The following is a 17540-nucleotide window of genomic DNA, read 5'->3' on the forward strand; positions in this document are numbered from 1 at the left end:
AAGGGACACAGTGAAGTCATTGCAGACTCACCATCCTTCAGTTCCCTTGGTGATTCATTAGCTTATAACGTATATTAAGATTTCTAACAGAGTATTTTTCCTGACTACTGGAGTTTTGGAGCAGCATTCCATTCAAGCAGTTTGCACAAGATTAGCCTGATAAATTCTAGAAAGAAAAGGCAGATCAAGATGGAAGAAGAGAGTTTTTTTCCCTACGATTGTATAAAAGATTAATAAACAGAAATCTGCTTATTTGTATAAATTAATAAACAGAAATCTGTTTATTAAAAACATAATAAAATTGATTATAGTTGGGAGACCAGAAGAGGGAGCTCTCACGCCCTGCAAGGATAAGGCCTGACCCCTTATAAGAACTATGACTCCTCTCTCCTGGCACGGCTTCAGCCAATAAAAAGCCATGGACTCTTTGTTTACGACAGCCCTCTCAACTTCCTTTTCCCCTCTAGGAAAGAGTTCTCCCTACCTTGCTGTTCTGGGACTTGCAGGTGGCTCACGGTGGTTGCAGACCCTAAACTGAGGTTCTCTACTGATCCCAAATAAACCCAACTTCGCTGGAGAAATTTCTGTCAGTCTATTTGTTTCAGGTTAACAGTTGTGAGAAAAAGGACACTAGCCACAATTAAATTACACTTTTCAGTTCCGGTTAGTCCTGCACAATTGATTTGTGTTCTGCTGGATCTTAGGTCAGCAGCTGGCTGTCACAAAGTCACCCGCTGCTGGGTTATAGGAGCCCTGGGAATCCTATCTCAGTCCCAGGTGGTGGCGTCACCTCACAGTGATGTCATGGCTTCATGAATATCAGGCTATCATTCTTATGATACTTCTGCCAGGAGATTCAATTCCTGGTCTGCAGTTTATAGCGTGGGCATAAGGGAAAAGAAGAACCTCTTTTTGGTTATAAGACTGAGTGATTCTGGTTAACTAATTACAGTAATGTCAAAGAAAGCCAGCCAACCAGCACTGGATGCTTGAGGCTAGTGGCAAGACAGTTTTTATCCAGACGACTGTCATAGGGAAGAGAGACTTGGGTACCAACTGAACTCAACTCCAACTAAGACAAAGTGGCTGAGCTTTTTAAGGGAAGAAGGAACAAAAGGTGGGAACGGGGAAGTTAAAAGTGGGGAACAAAAAAGGGACTAGGAGGGAGATGGGGAAATGGAAGATTGCAGAAGGAGAGTAAGTGGGGAATTACTGAAAATGACTTGGCTATGAGGATTGGGACAATGTACAAGTGGTGATTTGGCAGCATTATGTTTTCTTGAACACAAATGCAGCATGGAGGGCTGGGGTCGCCTTTAGGGACATAGCACAGTACAGCAGAAGCCAGGCTAAAGTTCAGTCCAGGTCCCTCAGCACAGTGTTCTGACGAGTTCTTTGTGCCATGTGGGAGTTCCCAGTAACCAGCGCTGGAACATAGTATAGGATTGTTTTTGGAACAATTGATTATCCGAGGGCAAAAACATTTCTATCATCAAGAACACTGACAATTCTCTGGGATTTTCTGATCCAACCACTAAGGAATATTTTAAATACAAGGGGATTTTAAATGGAGGTGGAAAAAAAAAACTTAAAAAATAAATTTATTAATAGTTAACGGGCCAATCTTTACATATCTGATCCATCCTGATAGGTCTCTGATGGTGAACACATTCATATTAACAACCTAGGTTTAATTTCACCTGCTGATGTGGGGAATTGAGTGTTTCTTTTTGATGCAGTAGTCCTCATATTGTTGACCTGGTAAACGGATCACCTCTCACAATAGTGCTGTTATTTAAGAACTGGAGGATGCCAGCCCTGCTTGTTTGGCTGCCCTTCCTTATTCCCAAGGGTGCTGGTCCCCCTCAAGGTTTCCTGCCTTGCCCTGAGCACCTTTCCTCGTCCACAGGTTCTGGTTCTTACTGGTCCCCAGAGCGCTCTCAGGATAGGGCTGAAGTACCTCGCTTCCACAGATTCAAGACCCTTCCTCCGCTCCTGGCTCAGTTCTCACCCCCACACCCCCCCAACCCCCCTCAAACTCTCAGGGTCCTACCTTTTCATTTTCAGGTCAGCTGACCAAACAAGAAGGGCTTAGGCGGTCCGTTACTGACCCTCCGGAGTCCGTCTCCATCAAGGCTTCTCCTGCCGGTGTCGGTCATGCCAGTAGAACCAGACTGAGTTCGGCTCAGAAGCAAAGGGAAGCTTTGTCCTTTGACCAGACAAGGCATAGGCGCGAGCTCCGGCTCTGGAGCAGCCGCTCTCCCGCGGGCGGCGGGCGGGGCGGCTTTAGAGGGATCCGGGGAGGGGGCGGGGTTCTCGCTGGCGGGCGCACGCGCGTTGCTCACGCTCCAGATCGCGGAGCCCAGGGCAGCGTCTCCGCACACGGCCCCCCGCCGCCATCTTGGGCTGTGCCACGCGCAGCCTTCTGCACGCGCCGAGCTGAGGTGTCGGCGCGGCCGCTTCTCACTTGAAACTCTGGTCTGAGCCGCCGGGTCGGGGGCCTCTGCTCGAGGCACCGTGTGAGCAAGTGAGACTGGACTAAACACAGAGGGGAAAAAAAGAGGTTAGACTTTGTTTTATTACCTAGATTCTATTTTTATTTCCTGGAAATTGTTCATGGGCTTTGCTGTGGCAGTTTAAATTCATCCTGTCTTTTTATTTTCTGTAATTTGGATGCTTTGGCATCTTGGGGCCTTGCTGACCCTGGAGGGATTAGCCACTTCCTAGAGATAGTAAATGGCTCGCCTGTGAGTATTGCTTTCCGCTGCAAACCAACCAGCCCAGAGCCCATGCCCCCAGCCTCCTCTTTTATTGAGCTCCCCCCTTGGGGCCACTTTCCATTTGCTCATCACCCCAGGGCCAGGTACCTGACAACTAGGGATAGCCCTGCACCCCAGAGCCTGCTGAAATGATCCAGATTTGCCAATCCTAAACCCTTACCTTGCACGCTCCTTCCCACAGAAACCACATTTTTCTCCATAGAGCCCTCGTAATTATAGCTGATCAGTTTCTTCTTACAACGTTTCAACAATATGTAATATAATTTGGGTTTATCTGTGCTAGTACCGTCTAAAATGATTCAAGAATAAGAGACTGTCTCTGAACGTTACAAGGAAAAAGATTTGAAATACTGTATACATGAGAATGGTGCACATCATTTTACTGTCAGAATTATCGGAAGTATTTGCAATTTACGTTAACTGAGGAGAATTGTTGGGATTTTATTGTAGGTAGTATGCTTACCCTTCATTTATTCCTGAAGCAACATGTTTGTTATAAATCATGCATCATTGTCATGCCCACATTTTCCCTTGCTCCCTTGGCCTCCCGTCCAACCCTGGCTCTTCCCCGTGTGACCCTGCACCATGGATGTGTCCCCTCCCCTTGGGTTCTGTAAGTATAACTAACTACCTCGTCAGTGAGAATCATCTCCTGATCTGTTGGCCTCACCATATCTGAATAATCATAAAACCTACATTTTAAACACTGTTAGAAAAACAAGGTGTTCCTTCCTCTCCTGAAAGTGTGTTAAGACTCAACCCCACCCCTGTCCCAAAGAACAAAAAATATTTCTCACACTTCCCTCTTGAGTTATTCCATCCCCACCCCTCTAGTGGTCAAGGGAAGTGAGGAGGGACTTCCTGTCACAGCAAGGAAGTTCTAGAAGTTTCATCCGATTAGATAAGATTTGGGGGTCTGCCCTGATGTACTGCTACCTTTAAAACCTCTTCCTGTTTTTGTATAAATTGATGCTTTGACATACCTGTACACTGTGAAATATTCACTTCAGTGAAGCTAATGGACACCCATCACCTCACGTGGTTACCTTTTGTGTGTGTGTGTGTGTGTGGTGAGAACACATAGGATCTACTCTTTCAGCATACTTCAAGTATCCAGTACAGTATTGTTACCTGTAGTCACCATGCTATGTATTAGAGATCCAGATCTTATTCTTTTTTGCATAACTTAAACTTTGTATATGTTGGCCAACATCTTGCCATTTACTGCTCCTGCACAGCTCCAAGTAACTACCTTTCTACTCTCTGCTTCTATGAGTGTGATTATTTTTGATTCCACACATAAGTGAGATCGTACAGTACATGTCTCTTTGTGTCTGGCTTATTTCACTTAGCACGATGTCCTCCGGGTTCATCCATGTTGTTATAAATGGTGGAATTTCCTTTTTAAAGACTGAATAATGTTATATTGTATGTATATACATTTTCTTAATCCATTCATCCATTGATGGACTTTTAGGTTGTTTCCATATCTTGGCTACTATGAATAATGCTGCAAGAAACATAGGAGTGCAGGTGTCTCTTTAAAATACTGATTTCAGTTTCTTTGGATAAATACCCATAAGTGAGATTGCTGGGTCATATGGTAGTTTTATTTTTAATTTTTTGAGGCCTCTCCATACTGTTTTCCATAATGGTTTTACATTCCCAACAACAGTGTACCAGGGTTCCTCTTCCTCCACATCCTCACCAATACTCCCTTTTTTTCATTTACATAATAGCCATCCTAGCAGGTGTGAGGTGATTTTTCTGGGTTTGGTTTGCATTTCCATGATGACTGGTGATGCTGAGCACTTCTCTGTGTACTTATTCGCCATTAGTATGTCTTCTTTGGAAAAATGTGTGTCTGGTTCTTTTGCCTGATTTTACATTGGATTATTTATTTATTTTGCTATTGAGTTATATGAGTTCCTTATGCATTTTGGATGTCAACCCCTTACTAGATATATGGTTTGTAAGTATGTTCTCCCATGCCTTTTCATTTTGTTGATTGTGTTCTTTGCTGTGCAAAAGATTTTCTGTGTGATGTAGTCCCACTTGTTTATTTTTGCTTGTGCTGCCTGTGATTTTGGTGTCATATGCAAAACTTTGTTGCTGAGACCAATGTCAAGGAGCTTTTCTCCTATGTCTTCTTCCAGGAGTTCTATGGCTTCAGATCTTAAGTTTAAGCTTTAGATTTATTTTGAGTTGATTCTGTGTATGGTGTAAGATAAAGGTCCAATTTTGTTCTCTTGTGTGTTGCTGTCCAATTTTCCCAACACCGAAGAGTCACAAAGAGGCTATCTTCTCCCCATGTGTATTCTTGGCACACTTGCTGATTAGTTGACTGTGTAATGTGCAGGTTTGTTTCTAGGCTCTCGATTCTGTTCCATTTATCTATGGTTCTGTCTTTATGCCAGTACCATACTGTTTTGATTACAACAGCTTTGCAATATAATTTGAAACCAGGAAGTGTGATGTCTCCCTCTTCATTGTTTCTCAAAATTGCTTTGGCTATTCAGGGTCTTTTGTGGTTCCCTGTGAATTTTAGGATTGCTTGTTCTATTTCTGTGAATTTTTTGCTCAAACAGTGCTTTGGGACCTCTCCACTGGACTCCCAGGTTCTCACAAAGGTATGTTTCTGAATGGTTGTCAAAATCGATATTTCTGTGGAGGTATGAGGGCTACAGTCTCCTGTTCTGCCACCCTCATGTCAGGCTTCCCAAGTCCCCTCTATGTGCTTATTAAGAATCAGCATTGAACTTGGGGTTGGAGGCCACTTGGCTCTGTGTCCATCTAGGTCTCTAAACTTTTATGAGACTCAATTCCTCAGGGCCTTGTTTTCTGATTCCATTGATAAGAATTTTGGGTTATATTATCAAATTCCTTTGTTCCTATTTCTTTAGGTTTAAAAGTTTTATCAAATTCTCATGCTTTGTCTAATTTGTGAACAGAAATCAAACAAATGCAGTATTTCCTTATCTTTGCTGGTAGACAGCAGTTGCAATGACTCACCAGTTTGACTTCCAGGACATTCTTAATTCAAGGGCTTGCTCTTCCCAATTTCTATTTGAATACCTATTTCTCCTCAATGATTTAATGATTTAATGGGTGATTTAATGAGTGGCTTCTCTTAGTCAATAAATTATCTATCCTCACTGCCCATAACCACCTTGGCCCAGAACTTAGTGCCTCTCATGCCCTCCAGGACCTACCAAATGCAAAAACTTCCAAACTGGTGTATCTGCTTCCAGCCTCTCTAAGTCACCCTGTGAAATAGTTTCCTAGTGGTGTCATAGCAAAATATTACAGATTTTATGGCTTAAAACAACACACATTTATTCTGTCACAGTTCTGGAGGCACAGTTCTGGAGGAACAGTTCTGGAGTCTGAAATCAAGGTGTCAGAGAGCCATGTTCTCTGACACCTATAGCCAAGGATCCTGCCTTGCCTCTTCCAGCTTCTGGTCACCCCGTGAATTCCTCAGCTGGGGGCAGCATCACTTTAACATCTGCCTCTGTCTTCCCATGAACATCTTCTCCCTGTCCTCACATGGCACACGTCTCTTCTTACAAGGATTCTAGTTTATATTGGATTCAGGGCCCACCCACTCTTTATGACTTCATTTTAACTAATTACATCAGAAAGGACACTATTTCCAAATAAGGTCACATTCATATGTACCGGGGTTAGGACTTAAACATATCATTTTGAGGGACACAATTTGATCTTATAATACCTGGCTTACTGTGAGCACGTCAATCCTTTGGCTGTAGTGCTGTTTTCCCCTGTGTCACTGTAATAGAGGGCACAAGGAAATGACCTTAGGGTATTTTGAGCAAGAAGTTGCAAAAAGAAGGGGTAATAGTGTCCTCAATAACTAAAATATCTGTAATGAGTTAGTGTAGAAAGGGGGAACATCGACCCAAAGAGATAAAGCAGATCCTAATCCAAGACCCAGCTGCAGCCTTGTCAACACTGTGGGGGGGTGGTATGTGTGTGTGTGTATGTGTGTGTGTGTGTGTGTTACAGTGGGTTAGTCAGCTATGGAAGCTCAAATAAGGGAGACAGGGAGACCAGTGAAGGGTGCATCTTCTATGCATCCATGAGGTGCAAGACCTGGACCTGGTGTCCTGGGAAGCTGGACAGAAAAGTGGTTAAGATGGAGATGGTTCTGGCTTTGTGTGTGTGCTCCCTTTCCTCATAGTTGGGTGACTTTGGACAATTTACACGATCTCTTTAAGCCTCAGATACCCCGTCTTTAGAATTTGAATGTTCATTCCTCCGTTTGGTTGGTTGTGTACCAAGAGCACGTGAGTGCCTGGCATAGAAAGTGCTAGGTAGTCATTACGATAATGATTGCACACAAGTATGTGTTAGGCTCTTGGGTGCAAATGGCAGAAGTAGCTTATTCAAAAAACAGAATTTGTGACTCCAGCTAAAATCACCAGAACTTTGTGCTTCTGTGGATTACTCAAGACCTTTTCATAACTGTGTTGCCTAGGTGAATGAAACTAGGTACTTCCCAAGTCTTCCTCCTTGAGCTTGGGTCAAAGAGCTCTTATCTTCCTCTGCGTCCAGCTGCCTACTCCTCTAAGGAAAAAGAGTAGGGAGAAAATGAATACTGCTCTGGCCACAAAAATGTTTCCAATAAAGATAACTTGAATTATTGAGAAGTTTAACTTGAAATGAAGCTCCATACAACAAAGACCTTCTTATGCATGTATATGATTCTCATTCACCATCTGCCTGGTTTTCGCTCTTGGTAACCAGCTTATCACTGTTCTGAAGTGTTGTCATATCTCTTTTGCGATCCCTGTGGGCCCTGAAAATGGAATCCAAGGGCTTTTTTTCTCTCTTTGTTTCTTTGTTTAGTTTACCACACAAGGCTTTGTTTTGGATAATTAAAATGCTGTATATGGTAGAATCTTTCTACTGGAAGGATGAGAAAAGATAAACTACACCGGGGCTTACTGTTTTCAATTTTGCTGTGACTTACTTTGCCTTTGCTCAATATCATTTCTTGCTCTTGGTGAAAAATGGAGCTCTCAATAAATATAGACTCCTGGGAGAAAGGTATCGCATTAATGAGCCCAAACCAGTGGACGCAGCCCATGAAAAGCGCAAGAAAAGCTCTCTTAGCTTCGGTTTCCGTTTCCTTTTTGTTCACTCTAGGCTATTTCTGAAGGAGGTGAAATACTCCGTTCTAATTAGTGGCCTAGGGAAATTATGTGACTAATACAGTTACTTCCTGAGAATATTTCTGTGAATGTTTGTGGAATATGAAAATACAATAAATATAATTTATAGACATTCACGAATACAGACACAAGTGCAAATTTAGTATCTGGCACTTGAATAGGTAGACCTAAGACCACAAAGGAATGATAGCTTTTGTAACTATCTTTGTTCCTACACCTGCTTGGGAGCTTTACTGTGTTAACGACAAAGCCCTATTGTGTCTACGTTCCCTCCAACCATCCTGGACTCGTTATTACCCTGATGAGACCGGAGGAAGGGTAGACGCACTCACTCCTTTCTGACCTTTTGTTCAGACTAGACCCAGGCTGTTGTGAGTGAAGACTGTGTAACTGATTTACTGCCGGGTTTGCAGGTCAACAAATGGTAAGCATTTTACTCTGCTAGTACCTAAAGAAATCCTGTTGTCTGTAGCAATTTCCAGTAGCCTCAGTTCATCCTGGGATTTAGTACTCATAATCCACATAGGATACAATGAGACTGAGGCACTTAGACACCACTGGCTGTTGATGGTGTCAAAAAAAAATAAGTCCATACTTAGTAAAGAGAGACCTTATTCCAAAGAATTGCAGGAATTGGGGGAGAGAATGCTGTAACCGTAAGGTCCGTTAAGTGTCTTGAGAGTTAGGCAAAAAGGGTTTTTCTCTTTCAGAGAGGACTGAGCAAGGCTAGAAGGACTGAGTGTGAGGAGGTGATGGGATAATGGATCAGACAATATCTGACCCAGAGGCCAGCCTGTTCTTAGGAAGGGTTGGCCGTCTGCTGCTCAGGCCAAGGGTGGGCCAACATTCAGGGCCGGGAGGAAGGAAAGAAGCTTAAACAAAGCTTGGTTAAAAAGCGTTTTGTTCCAATTTTTCATTGGGCACAAAAGCTAATCTTTTATGAGGCCAACAGTGGGAATTGGAGGGTATGTGTCTGGCCTTGTCCTAGGTCAACAAGGTGGGCATTCGTGAGTCTTATCTAAGTCATATGAGGAAGGAGGGTGTTTTGCAGTAAGCCAAAGAGTGAGGGGATCTCTTAACCTTCCCCTTTTTCCAGTATCTCTGGACTCAGGTAAAATCTAACATTGTCAGTGGTTGTGCTTCTAAGAGAGCTGGTATCTTTATAAATGCCAGGTTGCCAAGTCATGCTCTGACTTACCTGGGAGACGGTGGCTTCTCATCAGCTGGGGCAAAATGACAACATTTTCATAAGGAAAGTCAACCACAGGAGTGATTATAGTCAGGAACGGCTTTTGTTTAGGGAGTAAGATTGCTTTGGAAAGAGAAAAACTCTCCTGGAATCCCAGGAAGGGGCTGACGAGGCCCTTCTGCTCTTGGCTAAAGAGGAGAAAAGTGCTTAATAAGATAATTTTTAACAGAGAATCATGTTGGGGAGTGAGCAGTGATTCCAGTGATGAGAATGGATATCATGGAAGACAGGATTTTTTTTTTTGTCTTTTCACTTGGACTGTGTTTGGCATTGCTTATTGACAATGTCCACTTCTGGTCTGCATTTGCTTGAGAATTGTAAAAATTGTAAATATTGAGAAACTGTATTTCATATGTACAATAAATGTGGCAATCCTGACTGTATTCTTTGTTGTTAAAACCCGCTCTGCCCAGGGTTTGCTATATCACAGAAACTGGCAAGAATTCATTGCACAGCAATAAAGTCAGAGGAGAGCCCAGAGGAAGACGAAATCCTCTCTTGGGCTTGCCCCATCTCTAACCAGTGACAGGAATAGCAAACCAAGTGTGGTTGGCTTCTGTCATCTGTCTTTGGATTTGTGCCTCCAACATCATAAGCTTAAGTGATAATACAAATTATAAAGACTACCTGACACAGTGCTTTAAATGTATGTGTATTGCCTATGTTTCATGCAATTAAATAAGAGAATGATTTTGGAAGGAAGTCTTTCAAAACTCCAGGGTATATGTTGATCACTAAGCTTTGACCGTGTACTTGAAGACGAACAATAAAATTGTAACTCATCTTTTGTATTTACATGCATCATAGAGTGATTTTTAGTATGTGTGCTGCCGAAGCGAGCACATAGAGTGATTTTTTAATATGCAAGAGTTTTGTAAAATTGGATGGGACCTTTATTCTGGAGTCTCCTATGTGGCTATCAAAGGCATTTTCTCCTCTTCCCCTTTCTTTCTTTCTTTTTTTTTTTTCCTGCCTGGAAAGTTTAATCTTTCATATCCTTTAGCTTCAGTGTACATGAATTGATGATTGAATAAATTAAGGATAAGCATACTGTTCTGTTCTTCTAAAACCTGTATTTATTGCTGTGATTTATCTGACAATTTACATAAAGAGCTAGTTAGTACAGCTGAAATTATTAATTCTTCAGAGAATGAGATGTTCAACTGTTTCCACAGCTCCAGGCAATTTTTCCACATTGATATGCAGGAATTACACAGACCACAACTTGTTTTTTGAATTAAAAATGCATCATTGATGCTAATTTTAAGGAAGTCTCTATATTGTCCTCCTATTTAACCAAACATCACATTTCCTCATTAAAATATCAGCATCCATAATGAAGTACTTTGCTTTATAATTTAAAATGTCCCACTATGTTGAATGCACATTTGAACATTTAAATGTAATTCCGCTAATGTACTGATTAATTTATGTTATTCTCTTCCACTCACGTGGCAGATTTTAATTGCAATTAGTTAGCTGCTGTTGGATCTCAGCATGCCGAAGGCTAGGGGAAAGTCTGATCGCCGTGGAACAATTACCAGGACTTTTGAGCAGGGCTGGTATTAGAGGGAGCAAGGGGAACCATCAAAGTTGTGAATCTTAATTCTCCTGGTAATAGCTATGCTTGGGGGGCCAGCATTCGCTTGGAGGAAAAAGCCAAATAAATGGGAATTATCCAAGCACTGTAATACAATTAAGCTGTCACAACAACTTTGGGGACTGATCTTGTGCACTCTTTCCACGTCTGTCCCGGCTGCTTGGGGGTTGATGTAGCAGGGAACGTGCTCTCACTAGCGTCCTGGGCTTTTGATGTGTGTGATGTACAGCTGTGACAAGGCATGGGGTCCAACACCCGCCTTTCACTCAACGTTGTTGAGCTACAAATTCATGTAATTAATTTTAAAAAGCCATCACTTTGATCTTCATAAATATGCCCAGATTCAAATGGAAAACCTCGAGGGGCATTTTCTCAGAAGGATGATGATAGGGCCAAAATGCAATTTCCTTAGGGGCTACTACTTGTTCCTAAATGAGGCTCCCCTACTCCCCACCTCATCCTTTCTTTCAGCACCTGCTGTTGCCTGCTGCACGCTGTACTAGGCAGAAAATCTGCTTGCTTATCCTGCAAACACACTGCCTTGGTTCAGTGAGCTATTTGTAATGCTGTGCTAAACTTCACAATATATTGCTATAATTTGGATTAAAGCACCTTTAGTTCTTACGCCGGTTATATTGTCTTAACTATAGGGCACTGGCGTTTAGAAAGGAGATGAAAACATAGTCTGCAGTGCTTCTTAGTAGCGAGGCGCAGAGAAGGGAGCTCTTGGCCCCTTGAAATTGGATTCTAGTTGTACTTCTGTCACTCCCTGGTCTCTTTGGACCTCAGCGTTCTCAGCTCTTGGATGGGCATAAGAAGGAATGATTCCTAGCTCAGGGGTATTTAGTGGGGCACGTTGCAACTGCAAGTAAAATAGTTTGTAAACATGAGGTTGCAATGTAGGTTTAAACCTTGATGTTAGGGTAGCGTTTCACCTTTGCTTTTTATTATTGAAGTGCTTTAAAAATCTAACAAAAATGCTATCGGAAAGAAAGGAAATAAAAAACCAATATTCTCATTCTCAAGTACATTATTTCTAATAACTGTAATCAATAGCAGAGTTAAACAGTAAGAGTTTTAACTGTGGTTAAGTAGCAGAGTTCAAGAGGAATTACAGAAGCTTAGTCTACTCTGTGTTCAATAAAATGCAGCAAGATTGCAAGCAATCCCCAAATCTCACTGGCTTAACAAACAGAAGTTCATTTCTAGCTTATGCTGATCGTCCAGGGAACTTTGTTTATTGAAGCCACACAGGGACTTTTTTTTTTTGTTTATTTGTTTTTTTTTAATTGTGGCAAAATACACGTAAGATGAAATGTATCATTTTAACCATTTTGAAGTGTACCGTTCAGTGGCATTAAGTCCATTCACATGGTTGGACTACCCGGAGACCCGATCTATCTCAACGTGTGTTTCCAAGGCCACCATGGTGGGAAGATGAGGTGTGGGGACATGGGCACAGGCCCTTTAACCCGTCCCTTGGAAATGATGCAAGAAGCCACTGCCCTTGTTTCATTGGACCCCTCGAGTCACGTGGTCTTGCCTGGTTTCTAAGGGAGCCGGGAGAATTGGAACTATTTGGTGAGCAGCATGAATGACGACTACACTCTTCCTCTGCTGAACTTTTAAAAAGTATGTCATCAGCCCTTGGGGAGCTGGCTAGCTATTGACAGCCTGGGTGGGGCATCAGAAGACAGTCATAAACACGGGTGCTGGAGCCAGGGTGAACTTCTACCTGCCTCCGTCTCCTCCTTTGTGAACTGGGGATGCTAACGGCACGTGCTTCTAGGATCGGTGTGATGAGGAGACCACTTAGAGCCCTGCTACCGGGACACAGGATACGGGTGAGGTTGTTCTGTTAAGAGGACGGGGCGCTGCACTTGCCCTGCGGAGGCCAGAGCCTGATGTTTACTGAGAGGTCTGCTCCGTTTTCCTCTCCCTTGTCCTCAAGCCTCAGCCTCAGGCTTGGCTTGCAGAGTGCAGGAGCAGCTGCTGCTTATTCCACCCCCCGCGGCCGAGGCCGTCAGGAAGACTGAGCTACTGGTGGGAGATCTGCTGTAAAGAGGAGGAAACATGACACTGGGGGCAACTCCCCTGGAGAGGAAAGGGGTGAAAGAACACATATTTGGAACAGGACAGGCGAGGGTGTGATTGCAAGTTTATACCCTGCTTAGCTGCGAGCTTCAATTTCCTTACAAGTGCGCCTTGTCGGCCACGTGGCATGTGGCCCTCATGAGAACAGTGCCGATTAAACAAACTTGAGATAATCTCTAATAAACAAAAGCCAGCTGGAAAAACAACAAAAACCAAACTGAATCCCCGCCACCTCCTCCCTCCAGTGTGCTCTTGATGGTGGAAAGAAGACCAGATTTGGAGCAAGACTGATTTGGGTTGAATCCTGGCTCTTAACATGCAGCAGGCTCACTGCAGACTGGTATGTTTCATTAGCTGATAGCATAAAGTCCTCTTTTCCCCTGTTTGCCCCTTAAACATGTATTCAGCAGCAGGCTGGCCCCTGGCAGACATGAAGCTGGGCATGACTTTTGTCCTCATCATTCAGAGGAGTTTTCTGTATTTCCTGCCAAGTCTGCACCCCCTCACTTCTTTAAGTTTAGTCCTGTGGACCAGGAAAGGCTGCATCCTGGTTTCTGTCAATCATTTCCTTCCATTCTCTTCAGGAGATTTCCCTGCTGCTTCCCAGGCATGCTCTCTTTGTCCTAGTTTGCAGGATCATCACTCTCCCTCTGAGCCTAGCATCTGGCCCTTCTCATTACGCCCTGTCGAGTCTACCTCCCACGTGTCTCTCCTTCTTCCTCTCCATGCCCACTGTCTTAAGCCATCATTTCTTAACTGGGTGTGGATTTTCCTGACTCCAGGCTTGTCCCTGTGGTCCACGGTTCACAATTTGAAGACCCCTAGGCTCTCTTACTAAGCTGACACCTGAGTTAACCTAGTGGGTGGTGGTGGAGGTTCTTGGGGAAGAGGGGAGTGTTATCTGGGTATCATACTACCCCTCTCCTGGGGGATGACATCAGTCATCACAGCTATCTCTGCTCTGTTCGCAGCTCACTTTCCCACTGCTGCTTTGGGACATGGACCCTTTGTTTTATTTTCCATCACACAGCTGAGACCATGACTGACATGTCAGCACTTAGAAAACCTTTTCTCTTTATGAGAATATGGGAGATGACAATACAAGGAGCTGTTTTGTACTTGTTACTGGAGATGGCTCAGTGACCTCGTGAGAACTGTAGTGGTTCTTGTTGGATTCTGTGCTCCTGAACTAGGGCAGAGACCGTGTTCCTCTTCAAGCAAGAAGTTCTCCAAGCATGTCTAGGGATCTCCTTTTCCTCTGATCTCACAATAAACCTCTACGTCCTCAATTCCTGCCCTAGAATCTTGGTCTTCTCAAGAGGGCTGATACTCAGACTCCACTCCCTGCAGGGCAACTGGACCCCTCACCTAGAAAAGTGTGGCCTGACCCTGCAGTCTCAGTGTGAAAACCATATTCAAAAATGATAATTCAATGGAATACTACTGAGCCGTTAAAAATAATAAAATAATGCCATTTGCAGCAACATGGATGGGTCTGGAGATTGTCATTCTAAGTGAAGTAAGCCAGAAAGAGAAAAATACCATATGATATCACTTATATGTGGAATCTAAAAAAAGACAAGTGAACTTGTTTACAAAACAGAAACAGACTCACAGACATAGAAAATAAACTTATGGTTACCAAGGGGTGAAAAGGGTGGGAAGGAATAAACTGGGAATTTGAGATCTGAAGATACTAATTACTGTATGTAAAATAAATGAACAACAAGATCATACTGTATAGCACAGGGAACTGTATTTAATATCTTGTAAACAATAATGAAAAATAATATGAAAATGAATATATGTATGTACATGTATGACTGAACTATTATGCTGTACACCAGAAACTGACACAACATTGTAAACTGACTATGCTTCAATTAAAAAAAATGAGAGTTCAACCTCTTGAGAACAAGGACTGTAGCATCAGCATTGTTTCCTTACATCTTCCTAAAATGCAAATGCAATCAAATCAATTACTGTTTATGATCCACCTGTATTTCTCCATTGCCTCCTGAATAAAGTCTGAGTTCTTTGCTCATGACTTTCATATCTTTCCAAGGGGCTTTCCAATATTTACCACATTCTCTAGCCATATTGAAATGCTTGATGCTTCCTGAAGTCATTCTGTTCTCTCACGCCTCTGTACTTTGCACCTGCTGTGCCCTCTGCCTGGAATTCTTCCCACTTGGCAAACTCCTGTTTTATCTTCAAGCCACAGCAGAGACATCCCTTCTCTCCTCTGTGAAACTGTCTCTGACCTTTCTCCCCTTGTCCCTTCATAGAGTTAATCACTACTTTTTTTTTTTTTTTGCTCCTAATAGATATACACAGCTCTGTAGGGGAGGAAAAAACCATTTCTCCCACTCTCTCACATTCAGTGACTGAGGGCCTGTGAATGAAATTGACAAAAGACAGATTCACAGGAGAAAAAACATATGCTTTTTAAATAGATGTTAATATTTTTATAGGCACAGAGGCTTCACAGGAAAGGAGTGGAAAAAAAAAAAACCCGAAGTGGTTAGACTCAGAAGCTTATATACCATTTTAACAAAGGGCAATAAATTGTGGAGAAATGACTGCACAAATGATAGGGGGTTTGGGCTTCTAGGGATAGTAAGTTGTGGGAAGGTAAATATGTGGGGAAACTAATGGAGGACAAGGGTTATTTTAGTAAGGCTTGTTCATGCAGACTTATCTCGGTGCTGACTTTCCGTCTTCTTCCAGGCGGCGAAGCTCCCCTGGGAGGGATCTACGGTAGTCTCATTTCTCAGAAACTTCTGCTTTTAGTCAGATAAGGGAAGTTCTGAGAAGGCTTCTTTCTGCATCTATTTACTCTCAAATGACTTCAGCTTAAAATAATCCATATGCCAAAGTGGCATATTTTCGGATGGCATTTTCTGATCTCCTTTGGCTCTGTCACCTGGCCGAGGTCACATTGTGCTTTGCTAGTCTGCTTATCAGTTCCCTCCTCTGGTCGACCAGAGCTCATCCAGGACCAACGTTGTGGATTATTTATCTTTGCATTCAAATGCTGATGCTTGGGGCCCCTACCCACAGATCCTGATGTAATTGATCTGGGATGCTACCTGGGCTCTGGAATATTTAAGAGCTCCCCTTTGATTCTAACCCATAGACAAGGTTGAAAACTACTGCCTCCAACAATATTGTAGATCCTAGCATTTTCCAAGCATTGTCACAAGCTCCTGAGAAATTGTAAGAAATGGTTGGAGAACTCAGAGATGGAGGGAAGGAGGTTGAAACCAACCCCTGCCTTTGTTTTTGCTGTAAAGTGAGAGTCTATGTTTGGGACAAGGTAGGCATGCTAAGTAGAGACCTAAGAGCTGATGGGTGCCATATCGGGACCACCACTGCATTTTAGGCCTCATAATTAAAATGAATTTTAAGGTGTTCCCTAGACTTCTGTTCTGTCAGTATGAGGCTGAGCTATTCTAGAAGGCCCCTTCCTACTGAGGGAAAAAAAAAACCCTAAATTCTAAATAAAACCTACTTTTTGATGAATTGCTTAGCTTGAAGGGTGGAGGGGATTTTCCCTTTCTGCTTTCCTCAAAGGAGGAGACTGTGATTGACCCTGAGTAGTAAGTGGAAGGAAAGGGTTACCTGGGGAGCAAATGCCAACAGCAGCATCTTGATCTATGAGTGAGTACCAAACTGAGGGTCAGCAGCTGGAGCGCAGCTGGCCTAAAGACCTGGCATTGACTCATTGGAGCAGTGTTTGCTGGATAAAATGCACAGCTTGAGGGTAGCACAGAGCCAGACATCACAAGGAGGACCCTGACCTTGGGCGGGGAGGCTTTAAGCTACTTGCTTTGGGAAGGGATACAACAGCAACACGATGTGGCAGAACTTTGGCTTCAGAGCTGGTCTGTCAACTCAGTGTTCATGGATGAGGAAGTGCAGCCCATTCCCTGGCATGGTCAGAAGGCTGCAGGCCAAGCTTTGAGGCTGACTAGAATTGATTGCCTTAAGCACTGAGCCAGTGGCTGGTTTCTATAGAATCTTGCAGGCGGCCAAGTCCTTTTCTAGGAGACCAACTTTCAGGGAATCTGCCTTGGACATGTTAAGCCTTACCACTCACAGAGAAAACAATAGGAGACATCAGAAATGATCAAGGAGATTCAGAAAAGAACAAAATAGAACTTCTAAAAATGATAACTATAATTGTTAGAAAAAAAGAGAAAAATCTCAGTGGGATAAAGAAACAGTGAGTTTGACATACCTACAGAGAAAATTACTTGTAGCCAAGTTTGAGGAAATTACTCGGAATACAAACAGAGAAAGGAGATGGAAAATATGGCAAGAAATAAGAGGAAGAATAGAATGAGAAGTAAGTCAAAAATCTAAGAGTTTCTAAAAGGAGAGGAAAGAGTGAATCAAGGGACATAATATTTGAAGAGATAATTGCTGAGAATTTTTCCAGAATGTTGAAAGAGATGAATGTATAGATTCCATTCCTAGACACAGCATAGTGAAACTTCAGATACTAAGGCCAAAGAGAAGACTTTAAAGTTGGCAGAGAAAAAGATCACTAATAAAGACAATTAGTAGACATCCCAATGGCCATGACAGAATAAAGAAGATAGCAGAATAACATC

The 17540-nt window shown here is 42.9% G+C and overlaps 1 long non-coding RNA gene across 1 annotated transcript in view; it reads left to right on the plus strand.

Annotated features, from left to right (window-relative positions):
- Positions 1 to 2410: 2410 nt before the first annotated feature.
- The window catches only part of LOC140701177 (uncharacterized), a 43508-nt gene continuing 28378 nt past the window's right edge, over positions 2411 to 17540 (plus strand). Inside the window, exon 1 of the long non-coding RNA XR_012080095.1 lies at positions 2411 to 2563. This is a non-coding gene — a long non-coding RNA (uncharacterized lncRNA). The remainder of the gene's footprint in view (positions 2564 to 17540) is intronic.

The sequence above is a fragment of the Vicugna pacos genome, chromosome 14 (genome assembly GCF_048564905.1).
Source record: "Vicugna pacos chromosome 14, VicPac4, whole genome shotgun sequence".
NCBI lineage: Eukaryota > Metazoa > Chordata > Mammalia > Artiodactyla > Camelidae > Vicugna > Vicugna pacos.